The following is a 14,349-nucleotide window of genomic DNA, read 5'->3' as shown; positions in this document are numbered from 1 at the left end:
TCTCTCTGCCATCCCCCCACGCTGTGCTCTCTCAAAAATAAATAAATAAACTTTAAAAAAATAAAGGGAGGGCACTTGCTATGATGAGCAGTGGGTGTTAATATGTAAGTGATGAAGCACTAAATTCTACTCCTGAAATCAGTATTACACTATATCTTAAGTAGAATTTAAATAAAAATTTGGGGAAAAAAAGAACCTTGGCTGAAATACAAATTCTCAAAAAAAAAAAAAAAAAGGTTTAATGCTAAAAAGGAACCCAAAAAGTATCATTCGATGTCTGATCTTCTATTAGGGCTAACTAAAGGAATTAGATATTACAATACACTCCATTACCAAGGGAAGGCGGTTGTTATGTTAGGAGATGAGGCATTCATAATGAGCTCCACTTAATAGCATGTAATTTAGCAGAACTTGTCAGTAAGGCCATATTCAAGGGTCAGCTCCAATTTCTTTACTAAATTCCTGGCTGGGTATTTTAATTCTCTGCCAAGTAAAATAATAATTTATTTTTCCTAAACAATATTCCTAGACTATTCATTGCTAAAAGGACACTCTTGCTCAATTAAATTTTCATATTTAAATTCATGAGAAGCACTATCCTAAGGGTCTCTAGAAAATACAGGTTAGTGACCAATTGTAGAGTTACAAAGAGTATTCAGTTGATCCCACACAACTAAACTGTTCAAAGGCCTGGGGAAGGAATAAAATGCAAATACAAATATATACCAAAATCTTGATGATACAGAAATTATTCCAATCCTATTTTAAAGAGTTAATCTAGTACTTCCAAGGAAGATGGTGGAGTAGGAGGACCCTAAGCTTACCTCCTCCCATGGATACAATTAGGTTAACACCCACATCAGTGTGAATAACCCAGAAAACAACTTGAAGACTAGCGGACTAAACTCTCAATGCTAAATATAGAGAAGAGGACACATTCAAGAGGGTAGCAAAGGCAGAGATATGGTTCGGAGCCAAATGGACTTGCAGGACTGTCCTCAGGAAAGAGGGGCACATGGGCATGGAGAAGGGAGAGAACCATCTCATCTTGGAGCCTGCAGGGGAAAACCACAGGGGGAAGACAAACCCCAGTAACACTGGGCTTTGAAAACAAGAGGGGCCAAATTTTTCAAGTTCTTCCAATCAGTGGGGTTTAACCTGGAACTTTAAAAATCAGTGGGCTCTGCTCTAAGAGAGCAGGGGAGTGAAGCGAAACTGAGTCTGTCCTTGAACAGACAGCACAACAAACAGCTCCACTGACATACAGCATAGAAACAGCAGTCTGAAAAATGCCCAGGGTATAGGGTGGAAGATTTGTTTACTAACCTCAAGCTTGTCTGGAAGGCAAAAATGCCCAGGGTATAGGGTGGAAGATTTGTTTACTAACCTCAAGCATGTCTGGAAGGCAGAGAACCTTGGGAGACCTCCAGGAACAAGGAAGCTGGGGGAGGGGGACATTTCCCTCCCCTGCCCATCAGCCTAAACACATGGACACCTGCTGGAACCAGCACAGTGCAAACATTCTACACCGAACTTGCTCACATTGTACCCCACAGTCCCATATTCTGCAGACATGCCTTCTCCAGCCAGGCCTCTGCTCCAGATGCCCTCCCACAGGAGGCCCAAGCAAACCCTGCTAACACTGCGTGTCCCGAACCCAGGTGCTTCTGCAAATCTACCCCCTCCAACCTGGCCAGCCTCCGTCCCCGTGGCTTAAGTCCCCTACCTCAGTGGATGGGCACAAACCTTGCTAACACAGCCTGTCTGTACCTATGTTCTTCTCCCATCTTGTCCCCTCTAAGAAGCTCTTGGCCAGAGCCCATCCAGTGTGGTTACACGCCCTGGCAGTATGCAAAGAGCCCCAACAAGGAGTGGTACAACCCCAATGTGACTCCTTCCCCTGGGATAGGAAAGATAACCACACATACCTCAGCAGTGGGCTGAGGCCAGACATCTGGTATGACTGCAGGTCCCCCTTCCACCAACAAAAATGCCTCTGGCAACAAAACAGAGAAAGCCCCTTGCTGTTCGGTGCTACTACATCTCTGGCAAATCCTTAGTCTTACTCAACTCAAGCCCAAGGCAGTCCCAGACTGGCCCACTAACACAGGGACTAAACCTTCCCAAAGCAGAGGAAGAGAGCCATTGTAGACAACTAGGCTGAAGGCAAAGGTGGCCCAGCCACAACCATGGGGCACACAAAGTACACATGGGAGATGCCCCTGAAACACCAGGTTCTGGTGCACAGAGGACACTGTGCTTCAGGGCACTACAGGACCCCTTCCTCAAAAGGCCACTATTTTCAGCAGCAAGAGATGGAGCTGACTTTCCTAACACATAGAAACAGACACAGAGATAAAATAAGGAGACAAAGAAATATGTCCCAAATGAAAGACCAAGACAAAATCACAGCAAGAGACCTAAGAAAGCAGATATTGTATGCATGATAGAAAATATAAAATAATGGTCATAAAGATAATCCCTGGACTTCAGAAAAGCATGCAGGACTTCAGTGAAATTCTCAACAAAGAGACAGAAAACATAAAAAAAGAACCAATCAACAATGAAAAACTCAGTAACTGAAATTAAAAATACACAAGATGGAACAAACAGTACACTAGAGAAAGTAGAATTGATGAGCAACAGGAAGACAGAGTAATGGAAAGTCAAGCTGAATACGAAAGAAAAAATAATTAAAAAAATGAAAATAAATGTGGGGAATTCAGGGACAGTATCAAGCATAACAACATTGCATTATAAAGGTCCCAGAAGGAGAAGAAAGAGAAAAGAGGGCAGAAAATTTATTTGAAGAAATAATAGCTGAAAACTTCCTGAATCTGGGGAAGGAAACAGAAAATTGATCCAGGAAGCACAGAGAGCCCTCAGCAAAATCAACTCAGATCTAGACTAAGACACACAGTAATTAAAATGGCAAAAAGGAGTAATAAAGAGATAATGTGAAAAGCAGCAAAGGGATATGAAGACTCTTACATATAAGAGAAACCCCATTAGGTTACAGGTGGACTTTTTAGCAGAAATTCTGCAGGCCAGAAGGAAGTGGCATGATGTAATCAAAGTGCTGGAAGGAAACAACTTGCAGTGAAGAATACTCCATCCAAGAAGACTACCATTCAGAATAGAAGGAGAGATAAAGAGTTTCCCAGAACAGAAGTTAAAGGAATTCATCACCATTAAACCAGTCCTCCAAGAAATGTTAAAAGGAATTAAGGGGATTCTTTGGGTGAAAAAGAAAGACCATAAGCAAAAGTAAAAAAAAAAAAAGGGGGGGGAGCACAAAAAGCAGTAAACTAAGTATAGCTATAAAAATCAATCAAGGGATTCACAAAATAAAAGGATGTAAAGTATGACACCATATATCTAAAACGTAACAGGGAGAAGCGTAAGGAATGGGTTCAAACTTAAGTGATGATCCACTTTGTACAGACCGCTGTATGCAGAAGACGTTATACACAAATCTAATGGTAACCACAAATCAAAAACTGGTGAGAGACATGCGAAAAATAGAGAAAGGAATCCAGCACACAAGAGAAATCTGTATCACAAAAGAAAGCCAACAAAATATGAGCAAAGAGAGCAAGAGAAGAAAGGAACAGAGAAGAACCACAAAAACAACCGTAAAACAATTAATGGCAATAAGTACATAACTCTCAATAACAACTTTGAATGTAAATGGCCTAAACACTCCAATCCAAAGACATAGGGCAACAGGATGGATAAAAAACCAAGACCCATCTATATGCTGCCTACACATGCTGCAGCATAATGAGATATGCAGATTGAAAGTGAAGGGATGGAAAAGTATTCATCATGCAAATGGAGTGAAAAGAAAGCCAAGGCAGAAATACTTACATAGGACAAAATAAACTTTAAAACAAAGATGGTAACAAAAAACAAAAGAGGACACTATATATTCATAAAGGGGAAAAAAATCCAACAAGAAAATATAACAACTGTTAATATTTATGCACCATACGTGGGAGAACCCAAATACATAAAGTAGCTAATAACAAACATTAAGGAAGTAATTAACAGTAATATAATAACAATAGGGGATTTTAATCCCCACTCACAGCAATTGTTAAATCATCTAAACAAAAAAATCAACAAGGAAACTAGCTTTGAATGCAATACTGGACCATATGAATCTAATAGATACATTCAGAATATTCCATCCTAAAACAGCAGAATACACATTCGAGTGCACATGGAGCCTTCTCCTGAATAGGTCATACATGAAGCCACAAAACAAGTCTCAACATATTAAAAAAGATCAAAGTCACACCTGCATCTTTTTTTTTAATGTTTATTTTTGAGAGAGAGAGAGAGAGAGCATGAGCAAGAGAGGGGCAGAGAGAGGGAGATAGAGGATCTAAAGCAGGCTCTGTGCTGTAAGAACCTCTTTCCTAACCACAACACCACGAAATCAGAAATCAACAATAAAAAATATTCTGGAAAAACACAAATACATGGAGGTTAAATAACAAGTTACTACACAATGAATGGGTCAACCAAGAAATCAAAGAGGAAATCAAAAAAATACATGAAGATAAATGAATTTGAAAATAATTACCCAAAATATGTGGGATGCAGCAAAAGTTGTTCTAAGAGGGAAGTTTATAGCAATACAGACCTACCTCCAGTAGGAGGGAAAACTCTCAAACAACCTAAATTTATACCTAAAGGAACTAGAAAAACAAGTAAAAATAAAACCTGAAAACAAAACGAAGAACCAAGTAATAAAAATGAGTAGAAATAAGTGAAATTGACACTAAAAAACTATTGAACAGCTCAATGAACCTAGGAGCTGGTTCTTTGAATGGATCAAAAAAATTGATATACCGTTAGCCAGACTCACCAAAAAAAAAAAAAAAAAGAGAGAAAGAGAGAGAGAGAGAGAGAAGAATTCAAATTCAGAAATGAAAAGGAGAAATAATAAACCAACACCATAAAAATATAATTATAAGAGAATATTATGAAATATTATAAAGCCAACAAACTGTACAATGTGGAAGAAACAGATAAATTCCTAGAAACGTATAACCTCCCAAAACTGAAACAGAAAGAAGTAGAAAATTTTGAACAGACCAATTACCAGCAATGAAACTGAATTGGTATTCAAAAATTCCCAAGAAACAGAAGTTCAGGACAAGATGGCTTCACAGGTGAATTCTATCAAACATTTAAAGAAGAGTTAATACCTATTCTTGAACTACTCAAAAAAAAAGAAAAGAAAAAGGAAAGATTCCAAATTCATTCTATGAGAGCAACATTACTCTGATTACCAAAACTAGATAAAGACAATACACACAAAAAGAACTAGAGGCCAGTATCTCTGATGAACACAGAATCCTTAACAAAATATTAGCAAATGAAATCCAACAATACATTTAAAAAAATCACTCACCATGATCTAGTGATATTTATTCCTGAAATGCAAGGATAGTTCAATATTTGCACATCAATTGATGTGATACATTACATTAACAAAAGGAAGGATACGACTTATATCATCATTTCAACAGATGCAGAGAAAGCATTTGACAAAGTACAACATACATTCACTATAAAAACTCTCAACAATGTAGATTTAGAGGGAATATACCTCAACATAATGAAGACCATATATGAAAAACCCACAGCTAACATCACCCTCAGCTTTTCTCCTAAGGATGTCCACTCTCACTTTTATTCTACACAGTACTAGAAGTTCTAGCCATAGCAATCAGACAACAACAACAAAAAAAATAAAAGGCATCCAAATTGGTAAGGAAGAAGTATAACTTGCATTGTTTGCAGATGACATGATACTATTAATATACAGAAAATCTCAATGACTCCAACAAAAAACTGCTAGTACTGAGCAACAAATTCAGTAAAGCCACAGGATACAAAATCAATGTACAGAAATTTGTTGTATTCCTATACACCAAGAAGGAACCAGCAAAAAGAGAAATTAAGAATCCCATTTACAATTGCACCAAAATTAGTTAAGATACCCAGGAATAAACTTATCCAAAGAGGTGAAATACCCCTACTCTGAAAACTACAAAACATGATGAAAGAGATTGAAGATGATACAAAGAAATGGAAAGATATCCATGCTCATAGGTTATGAGAACGAATATTGCTAAATGTCTACCCTGCCCAAAGTAATTTACACATTTAATCCAGTCCCTACCAAAATATCAACAGCATTTTTCACAGACTAGGAAAAACAATCCGAAAATTTGTATAGAAACACAGAAAACCCCTAGTAGCTAAAACAACCATGAGAAAGAAAAGCAAAGGTAGAGGGATCACAATTCTGGACTTTAAGTTATATTACAAAGCTGTAGTAATCAAAGCAGCATGGTACACATACACAGACACACACAGCCACACACACACACACACACACACAAAGACACACAGATCAACAGAACAGAAAACCCAAAAATAAACCCACAATAATATGGTCAATTAATCTTCAACAAAGCAGGAAAGAATATACAGTGGGAAAAAGACAGTCTCTTCAACAAATGATGTTGGGAAACTGGACACCCACATGCAAAAGGATGAAATAGGATACACAAAAATAAACTCAAAATGGGTTAAACACCTAAAACAATAAAAATCCTACAAGAGAACACAGTAACTTCTTTGATGTCAGGCATAGCTATTTTTTTTTTTAAATATGCCTCCTGAGGCAAAGAAAACAAAGCAAAAATAAACTCTTGGGACTACATCAAAATAAAAAGCTTCTGCACAGTAAAGGAAACAATCAACAAAAATAAATGGTAACCTACACAAAGGGAGAAAACATTTGCAAGTGGCATATCTGATAAAGGGTTAGTATCCAAAATATATAAAGAACTTAGAAAAACTCCAAGCCCAAAAACTAAATACTTCAATTAAAAAATGGAGAGAAGACATGAACAGACATTTCTCCAAAGAAGACATACAGATGGCCAATAGACACATGAAAAGATGCTCATCACCACCTACCATCAGGGAAATGCAAACCAACACCACAATGAGGTACTACCTTAAACCTGTCAGAATAGCTAAATCAACAATACAAGAAGCAACAGGTGTTTGCAAGTATGTAGAGAAAAAAGAGCACTCATGTACTGTTGGTGGGAATGCAAACTGGTGCAGCCAATGTGGAAAACAGTATGGAGGTTCCTCAAAGTGTTAAAAATAGAAATGCCCTATGATCTTGCAATCACACTACTGGGTTAAATTTACCCAAAGAATACAAAAACACTAATTCAAAAGGATACATGCACCCCAGACTTTACTGCAGCATTATTTACAATAGCCAAATCATGGAAGCAGCCTAGTGTCCCTTGATTGATAAATGGATAAAGATGATGTATTCATTTATATTTATATATATATGTATATATATGTATGTATATATATGTATGTATATATATATGTATGTATGTATATATACACATGTCTGTGTATGCAATGAAATACTATTCAGCCATAAAAAAGAATGGTATCTTGCCATTTGCAACAACATGGATGGAGCTTAAGAGTATAATGCTAAGCAAAATAAGTCAGAAAAAGACAAATACCATATGATTCCACTCATATGTGGAATTTAAGAAACAAAACAAATGAGCAAAGGGAAAACAGAGAGAGAGAGAGAGACAAACCAAGAAACAGACTCTTAACTAAATAGAAAAAAACTGATAGTTCCCACAGAGGAGGGAGAAGGGGGGAGATGGGGGAGATGGGTGAGATGGGAGAGCACTTGTCATGGGGAGCACTTGATGTATGAAATGCTGAATCACTATACTGTACACCTGAAACTAACATAATACTGTAAATTAATAAACTGGAATTAAAATAAAAACTTAAGAAAAAAAAAGAACAAGGAAAATCTGAGAAACAATTACAGACAGGAAGAGCCTAAAAAGACAGGACAACTGAATGTAATATGGTATTCCAGATGGGGTTCTGAAAAAGAAAGGGACAATGGGTAAAAACTAAGCAAATCCGAATAAAGCATGAACTTTAGTTAATAATGTTTCAGTATCAGTTCCTTGACTGTAACAAAATATCATACTAATATTAAGCCTATAATAATGTTATATCATATAATATTATAGATGTTAGTAATAAACTGGGTATGAGGTATAGGGGAACTCTGTACTATCTTCACAATTTTTCTATACATCTAAAATTAAAACCTTACTCAAGAAAATATATCTATAAAAATGAAAACACAACCTACCGAAATATATGCAATGTAGCTGAAGCTTAGAGGGAAATTTATTAAATTCTTCTATTAAAAAAAGGAGAATCTCAAATCAATAATTAACCTTTCAGCATAAGCTGTAATTTCTTTAGTTAGCTCCCATTTGGGTATTTTAATTCTCTACCAAGTTAAATAATACACAACTGATTTCTAAATAATGTCTGCATGAAACCATAAGAAAAAGAAGAAAAGCAAACTAAACCTACAGCAAGCAGTAGGAAGGAATTAATATAGAGTGGAAATAAATAAAATCAAGAATAGAAAAACAGAAAATAAAACTGAATGATTCTGTAGAAAGATCACTAAAATTAATAAACCTTTAGAGTCAGACCAAATAAGAAAAAAAGAATACTGAAATTAGTAAAAGCAGAAACAAAAGGAGGCATTACAACAGACTTTACAGAACTAAAAAGAATTTTAAGAGAATATTATGAACTACTGTTATCCAACAAATTGGATAACTTATGAAACAAATTCCTAGAAAGACATAAACTGACTGAAGAAGAAATACATTAACTGGAGCAGACCTATAAAGAAAGAGATGGAATTCATAATATAAAAACTTCCAAGAAAGAAAAATCCTAACCAAAATGGTTTCAGTGGTGAATTCTACCAAACACTGAAATAAGAATTAATACCAATTCTCAAACTCTTCAGGGAAATAGAAGAAGAAGGAATGCTTCCTAACCCAGGAGGTCAGTATTACACTGATTCCAAACCAAAGATATCAAAGAAAATCAAAGAACACTATCCTCTACAAATAGAGATGAAAAAGTTCTCAACAAAATACTAGCAAACCAAATGCAGCAACACATAAAAATAATTATATACCACAACCAAGTGGGATAATTTACCCCAAGAATACAAGGTTGATTTTAACATATCAATAAAGAACAAAAACCACATGATCAATTTCAGTACGTGCAGAAAAATCATTTGACAGAATCCAATACTCTTTTAAGAAAAAAAAAAAAAACACTCCACAAAATTAGGTATAGAAAGAAACTTCCTCAATTTGACAAAAAGCTATGAAAATAACATTGTATTTAACAGAAGAAGATTGAAAGGTTTCCTTTTCCCTGTTAGATCATGAACAAGGATGTGCAGTCTCACCACTTCTATTGAACACTAAGCTAGAGGTCTAGCCAAGGCAAATATGCCAGAAAAACCAATAAAAAGCATCCATCTTGGAACAGAAAAAGTAAAATTTGCAAATGACATGATCTTGCATATATAAAATTCTAAGGAATCTAATAAAACACTATTAGAACTAAAATGAGTTCAGTAATGTGGGAGGATATAAGATCAATCTACAAAAATAAATTATATTCCTATATACTAGCAATAAACAATCTGAATATGAAATTAAGAAAATAATTCTACTTACAATTGCTGAAACAGAATTAAATACCTAGAAATAAATTAAACAAATGAAGTATAAGACTTGTCCACTGAAAATTATAAAACTGCTGAAAGAAACTGAAGAAAATCTAAAAAAAAAAAGACATCCCATGTTCATGGATGAAAAGATGCTAGTGTTGGCCTAAAATGTTCCCCAAATTGATCTACATATTCAATGCAATCCCTGTCAAAATCCTAGCTGGTCTTGTTTGTTTGTTTTGCAGAAACTAACAAACTAATTTTAAAATTCATATGGAATTGTAAGGGTCACAAAATAGTGCAAAAAATCTTGAAGGATAAGAACATGGTTAGGAGAGTCAAACTTTCTGATTTCAACTACAAAGCTATCATAATCAAGACAGTGTGGTGTGGACATAAGGAAATACAGATCAATGGAATAAAATTGAAAGTACAGAAATAAACTCACACATTTATGACTGATTTTTGACAAGAGTGACAAAACAATTTAATGAGGAAAGTCTCTTCAACAAATGGCAAGGAGAAAACTGGATATCCACAGCAACAGAATGAATTTGGCCCCTAGCTCACAAAAACAAGTTTAAAAAGGATTATATACCTAAATGTAAGGCTTAAAATTACATAAGTCCTAAAAGAAAATATAGGAATAAGTCACATCACCCTGAGTTATTCAATCGTGTTTTAGATACAACACCAAAAGCACAAGAGGTAAAAGAAAAAATATATGAGTTGGGCTTTATGAAAATGAAAGCCTATGTTGTAAATGATACATTTAAGAAAGTAAAATGACAAGAGAATAGGAGAAAATACTTGTCAATCATTACTTGACAAGTGACTTATAAGCCAGAACATATAAAGAACTCTTAGAATTCAATAATAAAAAGACAACCCGATTTAAAAATTGGCAAAGAATCTGAATAGATATTTCTCCAAAGAATATCTACAAATGGCCAATAAACACATAAAACGATGCTCAACATTATTAATCACTAAGGAAACGCAAATAAAAAATACAGTGAGATTTGGACACCTATTAGAATGGCTAAAATCAAAAAAAGTATTGGTGAGAATGTAATGTGGAAAACCTGGAACCCTCCTAATATTGTCAATGAGAATATAATATGGTGCAACCATATTGGAAAACAGACTGTTCCTCAAAAAATTAAACAGTTACCATGTGACCCAGTAATTCCACTCATAGGTATATCCCAGGAGAAATTAAAATACATGCCTACTCAAAAACATGCACACAAATGTGCAAAGCAGCATTATTCATAATAGCTCAGAAACAGAAACTCCTATGTCCATCAACTTGATAAATGAATAAACAAAATGAAATACTCTACATGTTAAAACACAGCTGATGTCTGAAAACACTACAATAAGTGAAAAGCCAGTCACAAAAGACTACATATTATATGAGTCTATTCTACAAAATGTATAGAAGAGGCAAATCCCTTGAGAAAGAAAACAGATTAGTGTTTACCTGGGCCTAGATTAGTGGCTGCTAAAGGGTAAAGGGTTTCTTTATGGGGTGATGAAAACATTCTGAAATTAGGTTGTGATGATGGTTGCACAAGATACAAAAAAACCACTGAGGTGCCTGCCTTAAATGAGTGGATTTTATGGTTAAGTTAAACTAGATCTCAATAAAGCTACAAAAAATAAGCAATTAATAAAAAGGTAATACATCTCCTTCTGTCTGGTTAGTTCCATAGTTGTTCCATTAGTTCCATTTTCTTTTCAATGCCCCCTTTCTTTACATCTCACTCCTCTCTATCAGCTACCAGCTTCCTCTCTCCCTCTCATAACCCATCACTGCCACTCTCCAGATAGAACCAACCCTATAGACAACATTCAGTCAGGGGCTTGGCTGGGCAATGTCTCCAGAGCTAAAGACTTTGCCACACTCCCTTCAGAAAGCTCACCTTAATAATATAAGCAGTGAAACAGCAGAATAGGAATTAAAGTCCTAAAACTCCTGGGGAATGGGAAGACTACAGCAAATAGCTACTGAATGCTCCCTGTGCTACAGGCAAAGTGTGAAGTACATCAACACCACTTCTGTTTACTTAAGCAGTAGGTAGTTATTACACTACACTTACTCTGACATTTAATAAATATTTGTTTGGTACCCGGCTATGTTCCAGAGGCTGATCATATTGCAGTGAACAGGAAAGACAAAAAGATTAAAAAGAAACTCTTAATCATGGAACTTATAAATGAAACAAGATAAATGAGTAAAACCTAAAGAATGTGAACTGGTGATAAGTGCTATGAAGAACAAGAAAGCAGGAAATGAAGAGAAGGGAATGTGGGGGTAAGGAAGGAGGTTACAATTCAAAGTATGATGGCCTCATGGAACTGCCCTTTGAGCAAAGACGTGGAGGAGGCCAGGGAGGCGCCACAAGCACATCCCTGAAAGAGGATTCCAGGCCCAGATGGTGTCAAGTGCCCAAGTCCTAAGGCAAGTACTGGTATGTGCAGGAAAGACCAAGAGGCCCGAATGGGAAACTGGCAGCAGCTGAGCTGAGATGAAAGGTTGCCTAATCCTGCTATAGGTCATGTAAGGGCCTTCTCTTTGTCTTCCTCAGAGGAAGATGCAGAAGCACTGGAGATTTTGGGCAAAAAAAAAAAAAAAAGTACAGAGTGAGAAAAACAATGGCTCAGGACAGAGCCCTGGGCCCCTTTCTCTTATCAGCTCTGGGTCTTGACTGACTGTTCCAAGGGAAAACAAAAGACCCAAAGGAACTGAGCCAATCACTGATGAAGTCCATCAAAATTCATCCCCTCTTCAAAATCTGAACTGAACACCAGGGGTTGAATTAGCCAGTTTGGCCTTATATGAAAAAGTGATGGAGAATCAGGGTTAGGAAAGCTACTTCCTGGCCATGTACATCCGAACAGAAACCAGCCTGTAGACCCAATAGGCAGAGCAGAGGGAGGAAGAGGCAGCCCCAGAGAGAGCAACCTGCTACTGATCTCATTACAGGGTGAGAACAGGCATGTATGGGACTCCTGAGCCTTCCAATAAATCTCCTGCCTTGGCCTCTTTGTGTGGGTTTCTCATCCTCATAATCAAAATCCCTGGCTTAGACAGGGCGCTATATAGTTTGTTATCCAGGTACCACACATGGGACTGAAAAAAATGTTCATGGCTCTAAGTATAACCCAGCTCCAATAAGTCCGGAGGGAAAGGATGGGCCATATAGAGGGGCAGTTGGATATCATGGCCTTCCACCCAACCCCAGCTTCCCACAGCTGTTGTTGGGAATATACAGTGCCCTTATATGAAAACACCAGAGATCATCAAGGTGCAATATCAATGACCTCATCCTGTTTTTAATTTCCTCATGTGTCAGTATCAGTAACAGAGGTTTTAGAATATTCTGCAAGGCTAAAAAATATATTTAGTGATAATTTAGTTATTGTTACTCTTTTAAGACAAAGTTAATGAAGCTGTGAGTCATAACTCGGTTCTGGGTAGCTGACGGTCCTGGAAGCCCTCTTACCACAGGCAGGCTGAGTTCTGTTCCTTGCAGGCAGCAGGGCCAGAGCAAACTGCTGCTCTCCCCCCACCCCCGCCTCCTCCTGGATGGTATGCCAAGACACCAAGAGAATGCCCAGGAGAAAAGCAGAGATCAATGCAGGTCTGTCAACTCTAGACTGAACCTGTTCTAAATGGCTGCTTCTAATTCCAAGGGACACAGAGAAGGGAAGAATTACCCTACAAGGGTCTTGCTCAGAGCCTGCACCTAGCTGCCTTCTGGCCACAGGTGTGCAGGCTGACTCTCAGTCATAAGCTGCAGCAGTCAGAGAATCAGCCTGCAGTGCCGTGCCCACAAAGCTGCTCATCTTTGGATTCTAACTATCAAGACCCCAATACAAGCTAATCTCCTGCTAAAGCACCAGTTTATCTAACAGGACAAGAGAAGATGTCAGTAGCTACAATTACTGACAAAAATGTACCACTCCTACAGTCCTCCAAAGACATGAACTAACCAATTGTCCCCATGACCTCTGGAGACAGGACACACTTTAGATGTTCTCTCAACATCTGGGCTGAAACTGGGGAAGCAGCAGGGATTAAGATCTCAGTCCTGTGTCCTACACAGGAACTAACCTTCTTTTAACAATTGGGTCAGAGTCAGGTCATAATTTTTGTTGGAATTAAAGGAAAAATATGCCCACCACATCCCATCTGCAGCAGCTTCAAGATAAATCTTTCTCCTCGCATGAAGTTTAGTACTAATCTCATCCATGGCTTCATCTGGTTTTCACACTCTTCTTTTTCTCTTCATCGCCATTTCCCTTTACAATTTCAACCTGTTTCCCTGTTGTTTGTTTTTTAAGAACTTGAAATCCTTTGGGGGAACAAAGCTAAGCAATAATACTTCTCAGACACGACAGAAGAACCTAGAATCATTCTGTATCACTCAGCAATTACTGAAGGTCTGATTTATCCAGTAAGTGGCAAGTTCAGTGAGAGAAAGTGAAAAAACAAATGGGTGAGCAAATGAATGAATAAACAAACAGGTTTACTGTTGAATTAGCTGAACGACACAAAGCTCTTAGTGTGGCAGAGATACAAAGGGTCCTTGGGTGGCCTGCAAACTTTCTGTTAGACAATAATCTCTTCTCAGAAACAACAGGGAATGGCTTTCTGATCTTCCTCTGGGATGGCTCATTCACAGGCA

General features: G+C 37.2%; 1 protein-coding gene across 3 annotated transcripts in view; it reads right to left on the bottom strand.

Moving 5' to 3' along the window:
- The window catches only part of CCNY (cyclin Y), a 298,139-nt gene that overhangs the window by 19,574 nt on the left and 264,216 nt on the right, over positions 1–14,349 (bottom strand). The window lies entirely within an intron of this gene.

This window comes from Suricata suricatta, chromosome 10 (genome assembly GCF_006229205.1).
Source record: "Suricata suricatta isolate VVHF042 chromosome 10, meerkat_22Aug2017_6uvM2_HiC, whole genome shotgun sequence".
Taxonomy (NCBI): domain Eukaryota; kingdom Metazoa; phylum Chordata; class Mammalia; order Carnivora; family Herpestidae; genus Suricata; species Suricata suricatta.
Note: the sequence above shows the minus strand (reverse complement) of the source record. Positions and strands in the feature narration are given on the sequence as shown.